Below are 6583 nucleotides of genomic sequence, written 5' to 3'. Positions count from 1 at the left end.
CCCTTAATCCACTTAATAGCCCTCTCTATCTATACTTACACACTGGATGGTGACCAGTTCATGCAGAATCCCCTATTTATTACATTGATGGCCGGACCATACAATATAAGCACTTATTCTGTATGGTCTCATATTGTCTGCACATGTCCACTCTGAATTGTAAAGGGCTGCAGTATATGTTGGCGCTATATATAAAAATATATTATTATATTTGCGCATATTCATGTTTTAATTGATGCTCAGCTCATATATTTCACTGTCTGCTCTTTTTATTTTACAACCACGTTTTTCAGCGGAAAGAAAGCGTCGTGGTTTCTTAGCAACGACATTATCGTGCGCGCCGACTAGTAATTTCGCTCTTCTTTGCGCAATGCTCGACGGGAATTCGAGTTCTACTCTGCAGCTGCAAAAGCCTTCCAGATATAAATTGAAACTACAATTCCCGTCATCCCTCTGGGCACGTTCGCCCATTCTCTCTACAAAGGCGGAGAAGGGAATAAAAGCGGCTTTGTTACCTGGCGCGCCCACACACACAGGTGAGGCGAAGGGGCCGCGCAGGACTCTGGGAAGCGTAGTTCTTCCAGCTTGTGTTTGACGTTGCCGGTTGATGAGGTCTGGTGCTGGCGAGACTACAAGTCCCAGGAGGAGGAAGCGTGCGAAGATGGAACTGAGCTTTCAGGTGTGAGGAGTGACTGCTCATTGCGGAGGTAAGAGACAGAAGATGCCGGGCGGCGGCAGCGAGTGTTTTGTGCGGGTTTTTTCCCGTCTGTCTTCTCCATTAATCAGTGTATGGCTCTGGGGTAATTAGTGGCTGGAAGTTCCGTATCAATAAAACTTTATTAGTAACAGACTGGACATGGGCGCGTTCACACATATAAATATACATACTGTTTTGTGTAGGCAAAAATCGTTCAGGTTTTATTACGGACGGTGCAGTTCAATAATATCCCCGGTCAGATAATGGCAGCTATAATACACTAAATAGATAAAATCACTTGTGACGCTTGTAATGTCACCTGAGGCTGAAATGGTGCATTGTGGTGTTGCACTGGTGGCCCCCCGTTTGCTGTGTGGTGTGCATCGCAGTCCTTGTGGCTCCCTCACTGTATAGCATTGCACTTCTGGTCCCCCTTTTGGTGTGCAGAGCATTACACTTCTGGTCCCCCTTTTGGTGTGCAGAGCATTACACTTCTGGTCCCCCTTTTGGTGTGCAGAGCATTACACTTCTGGTCCCCCTTTTGGTGTGCAGAGCATTACACTTCTGGTCCCCCTTTTGGTGTGCAGAGCGTTACACTTCTGGTCCCCCTTTTGGTGTGCAGAGCGTTACACTTCTGGTCCCCCTTTTGGTGTGCAGAGCGTTACACTTCTGGTCCCCCTTTTGGTGTGCAGAGCGTTACACTTCTGGTCCCCCTTTTGGTGTGCAGAGCGTTACACTTCTGGTCCCCCTTTTGGTGTGCAGAGCGTTACACTTCTGGTCCCCCTTTTGGTGTGCAGAGCGTTACACTTCTGGTCCCCCTTTTGGTGTGCAGAGCGTTACACTTCTGGTCCCCCTTTTGGTGTGCAGAGCGTTACACTTCTGGTCCCCCTTTTGGTGTGCAGAGCGTTACACTTCTGGTCCCCCTTTTGGTGTGCAGAGCGTTACACTTCTGGTCCCCCTTTTGGTGTGCAGAGCGTTACACTTCTGGTCCCCCTTTTGGTGTGCAGAGCGTTACACTTCTGGTCCCCCTTTTGGTGTGCAGAGCGTTACACTTCTGGTCCCCCTTTTGGTGTGCAGAGCGTTACACTTCTGGTCCCCCTTTTGGTGTGCAGAGCGTTACACTTCTGGTCCCCCTTTTGGTGTGCAGAGCGTTACACTTCTGGTCCCCCTTTTGGTGTGCAGAGCGTTACACTTCTGGTCCCCCTTTTGGTGTGCAGAGCGTTACACTTCTGGTCCCCCTTTTGGTGTGCAGAGCGTTACACTTCTGGTCCCCCTTTTGGTGTGCAGAGCGTTACACTTCTGGTCCCCCTTTTGGTGTGCAGAGCGTTACACTTCTGGTCCCCCTTTTGGTGTGCAGAGCGTTACACTTCTGGTCCCCCTTTTGGTGTGCAGAGCGTTACACTTCTGGTCCCCCTTTTGGTGTGCAGAGCGTTACACTTCTGGTCCCCCTTTTGGTGTGCAGAGCGTTACACTTCTGGTCCCCCTTTTGGTGTGCAGAGCGTTACACTTCTGGTCCCCCTTTTGGTGTGCAGAGCGTTACACTTCTGGTCCCCCTTTTGGTGTGCAGAGCGTTACACTTCTGGTCCCCCTTTTGGTGTGCAGAGCGTTACACTTCTGGTCCCCCTTTTGGTGTGCAGAGCGTTACACTTCTGGTCCCCCTTTTGGTGTGCAGAGCGTTACACTTCTGGTCCCCCTTTTGGTGTGCAGCGCGTTACACTTCTGGTCCCCCTTTTGGTGTGCAGCGCGTTACACTTCTGGTCCCCCTTTTGGTGTGCAGCGCGTTACACTTCTGGTCCCCCTTTTGGTGTGCAGCGCGTTACACTTCTGGTCCCCCTTTTGGTGTGCAGCGCGTTACACTTCTGGTCCCCCTTTTGGTGTGCAGCGCGTTACACTTCTGGTCCCCCTTTTGGTGTGCAGCGCGTTACACTTCTGGTCCCCCTTTTGGTGTGCAGCGCGTTACACTTCTGGTCCCCCTTTTGGTGTGCAGCGCGTTACACTTCTGGTCCCCCTTTTGGTGTGCAGCGCGTTACACTTCTGGTCCCCCTTTTGGTGTGCAGCGCGTTACACTTCTGGTCCCCCTTTTGGTGTGCAGCGCGTTACACTTCTGGTCCCCCTTTTGGTGTGCAGCGCGTTACACTTCTGGTCCCCCTTTTGGTGTGCAGCGCGTTACACTTCTGGTCCCCCTTTTGGTGTGCAGCGCGTTACACTGCTGGTCCCCCTTTTGGTGTGCAGCGCGTTACACTGCTGGTCCCCCTTTTGGTGTGCAGCGCGTTACACTGCTGGTCCCCCTTTTGGTGTGCAGCGCGTTACACTGCTGGTCCCCCTTTTGGTGTGCAGCGCGTTACACTGCTGGTCCCCCTTTTGGTGTGCAGCGCGTTACACTGCTGGTCCCCCTTTTGGTGTGCAGCGCGTTACACTGCTGGTCCCCATCTTGCTGTGTGGAGTGAGTGCTGGTGGCCCCTCTTCGCTGTGGAGTGAGTGCAGCACGTTACACTGGTGGCCCTCCTCGCGGTGTGGTGTGCAGTCCTGGTGGCCCCCTTTTGTTGTGTAGCATTACACAGGTGGCCCCCTCGCTGTGTGGTGTGCAGTCCTGGTGGCCCCCTTTTGTTGTGTAGCATTACACAGGTGGCCCCCTCGCTGTGTGTAGTGAGTGTTGGTGGCCCCGTTTGCTGTGTAACATTACACAGGTGACCCCTTTCGTTGTGTGGTGTGTAGTCCTGGTGGCCCCCTCGCTGTGTGATATTGCATCGGTGGCCCCCTTCTCTGCCTGCCGTGCAGCCTTACTGCTTTGCTTTCCGTTGTACCCCCTTTTTTTTTTTTTTTTTGTAGAGACTATATTTACAGTACATGTTTTAATAAAGGTAGTTTCATTTACCAAAAAAACACATGGTTTGATTTTTTTACACTTCCTTGTTGCTTTCTATAGCGCAAAAATTCTGAAACTTTCAATGCTGCAGTTTTCTAATTCAATCGGGAGAAATAAGCCCTCGTGTACCTGAGATTCCTGGTACTGTAAAAAGCTTTTAATTTGCCTTTAAAAAGCAGCAACAGAAAAACCCCAATGTGTGAATATCTCCTTACTTTGGCCTCGTTTCCTGCCGGTTTTGACCTAGAACATGTGGCCACTTCGTTGGCGTCATGGGTCTGGGGATCGGCGGCGTCGTGGGTCTGGGGATCGGCGGCGTCCTGCACGGAGACCTGTGGGCTTTCCTGAATGGTACAGTATTATGGCTTGTGCCTTATTCCAGATTCTGGTGCACATTCTACCCTTTTCCATAGTGGGCACCATACCGGCCACGTAGCATCTACCCTGTTTCTCTGACCTGCCACCGTGTGGGGTTCTGCTTTTTGCAAAAGCATAAATTGTCTCCAGCAGTGAAAACGATGGTCCATGAAATCCGTCCTGCAATTTGAGGAGGAGATGTAAACAGCACAGTTCCCATTAATATAATTGTTCCTTATGGGATACACGTGTCCCACGTGTAGTCTCACCTGACGAGCCGCTTCACCTGAGAACGGGGTCACGTAGATGTGTGCAGCACCAGTCACATCGGGAAGTGCCATCATATTGATCATAGCCATTGATACTTTTTGAGGGTGGTGAAGGATCCATTTCATAGGTGACCACCGATATGGCTTCGTTTCCTTTGTCACTTTTTAAAATCTTTGGTTTCAGTCTATAACGAGTATCTCCTGGAAGTAAAATGAGGAAACGTTCCCTGCGACTCGTTCCTCATTGTGACTATGGTGTATGTGATGGCAGCGCTGCGGACAGGGTGGGCCGACCACCCGCCCTTACGTGTGCTCAATGCCAGAAACCTCCGCTGACTGTAAAGCCTCGTAGTCAGATGCAGATGACTCCTCGGCATAAACCGGGCTGATTTTTCTCACGTCTTGCAGGAAGGAAGTGCACAGTGACAGGACTTCCCGGCACACATCTCGTGTCCACCACCGAGGGCTTTACTCCAGGTAACGCTGCAAAATCAGTGGCTTTCTTATTATGGCTTCAGATTTATTTCGTTTTTTAATTTGCCTCAATCACAGAACGATACTTGAAGGATTATTGGTATCTTTACAATTTAATTTGCTGATCGATGGTGGTCCGACCACTGTGTGGCTGTGTCCAGCAGTCCCATAGAGAATGAATGGACAGAGTCCTGACCACCCCTCCATTTAGGCAGGGGAGGTCCCAGCAGTCTCGTACAATCTTCACACTGTGACTAAGGGGATACCTTTCTAAAAAATGGAAGGGATAGGTGATATTGTGGCGCTTCTACCTGCTGGGACCCTCATTGGTCCTGAGAACTAAGCTCTGCACAGCTTCATCTGACCGGGGCACCTCCACTCCATTCACGACACTGCTGAAGATGGCCAAGCAGAGTCGTCGGACCCCCTTCAAAGATGGCAATAACCCTTTTAAAGGTAAGGGATGTAGCCGTGTAAAACTTCATATGTCATCAAGGTTCTCTACAAAAGCTGACTGAATTGTTCTCTGCTGCAATACCACAAGCGTCCAGCGGACAAGGGTGGGTGTGTCTGGTGTGTCCCGAGTGAAGTAGCACCTCACATCATTATGGCTGATTTCTGATGGTTCGACTGCGGGAAGCCCCAGAAGTTTCATGTAGTTTTCACATATCCATCCATCTTCACGCTTTGCTCAACTTCATGCCGGGAGGACCTCTTTGACCTCCGATGAAGCCGATCTCGTTGCACAGACGCTGATACGCTTCCATTATAAAGCTTTTTAATTACTTAGTATTATGTAACGCATGGTGGTGGTGCTGTCGAGGCTCTGGAAAAACCTATTACCGGTAAGTAATTATGATTTTTCCCGTAGCCACCAGCAGTGGCACTGTTGTCGCCCTGGAAAAACCCATTACCGGTAAGTGAATTTTCTCAAGGCTTCTGGATGTTTGTTGTTCGGGAGCTTGTCCTGCCATATTTGCCAAATGAACTCAATGGCAATTCCTGTAACTCCTCAGGGCAGGATTGGTGACTTCCCCTTTGTGTGTTGTATACTATTTTTGTATGTGGTTTTTACTTTTATGATTTTATATTTTGTTCCCTTTCTCTACTAGATGAGACAGCTATGACCATTCCTCAGTGACCACCGTTGATGCCGCCGCTGCAACAGGACCATCATAACCAGTGCAGTTTCCGACTCTGACATCAGAATTTGTGATTTCATAAAGGTGACCTCTCGGCATTTCTGTTTTTCAATGTTCTGATTTATAAGGGGCAGCAAACCATTTTGGAAAAATTATTTGAAACCTTGTCCAAACTTCAAGGGTACGTGCCCACAATCGGCGTCCAGTGTCTTGGGTGGGTTTTTTGCGTCTAAAACTCTGCGTTGTGCAGTGGATGGATTTATAGAATTCTCCTTGCCCCTGTGCTTGGCGTGGCTTTCCGAGTTGCAGCATGCCAATTTATGCTTGCAGAGTTGCCAATGTTCTCTGCAGGGAGAATAGTGCTAAAGTAATCAGTGGCCTGAACCCTGATCGTCGGCACAGACATGGTGTTTTCCAGCGGAGAACTCTTGCATCGCCACAGGAGGAAGACACTGCTCTCCAGTCATGGGCACATTGACATTCACTGACCAGAATTAGGCTATCACCATGGGGAGCGGAGGCGGACATGCCGCTGTTAATGGGCCCAAGAGGTAAAGGGACTCAGCCTACCTATATAAAGGGGGCATTAGTTATTTATTTTTTTTTCTGCCCCTGATTGGGAGGGTTAAACATTGTCACCTATGAATCGGCGGGAGACATTGGTCACCGATAAGTGACGCAGACACTGCTATAATCACTTGGACTGTATTCAGACGTCGGAGTACAGACCCTGTGTCTCCTGACCCAAACTCTACACCCCCCTCTGCATATGTGAGAC

At 49.9% G+C, this 6583-nt stretch overlaps 1 protein-coding gene across 4 annotated transcripts in view; it reads left to right on the top strand.

Annotated features, from left to right (window-relative positions):
• Nucleotides 1-491: 491 nt before the first annotated feature.
• The window catches only part of C11H1orf159 (chromosome 11 C1orf159 homolog), a 30503-nt gene continuing 24411 nt past the window's right edge, over nt 492-6583 (top strand). For all 4 annotated transcript variants that reach the window (XM_075327135.1, XM_075327137.1, XM_075327134.1 and 1 more), the window contains exons 1-3: nt 492-707; nt 4598-4666; nt 5776-5889. The gene's annotated coding sequence lies outside the window, so the exon portion shown is untranslated. The remainder of the gene's footprint in view (nt 708-4597; nt 4667-5775; nt 5890-6583) is intronic.

Source organism: Anomaloglossus baeobatrachus, chromosome 11, assembly GCF_048569485.1.
Source record: "Anomaloglossus baeobatrachus isolate aAnoBae1 chromosome 11, aAnoBae1.hap1, whole genome shotgun sequence".
Lineage (NCBI taxonomy): Eukaryota > Metazoa > Chordata > Amphibia > Anura > Aromobatidae > Anomaloglossus > Anomaloglossus baeobatrachus.
Note: the sequence above shows the minus strand (reverse complement) of the source record. Positions and strands in the feature narration are given on the sequence as shown.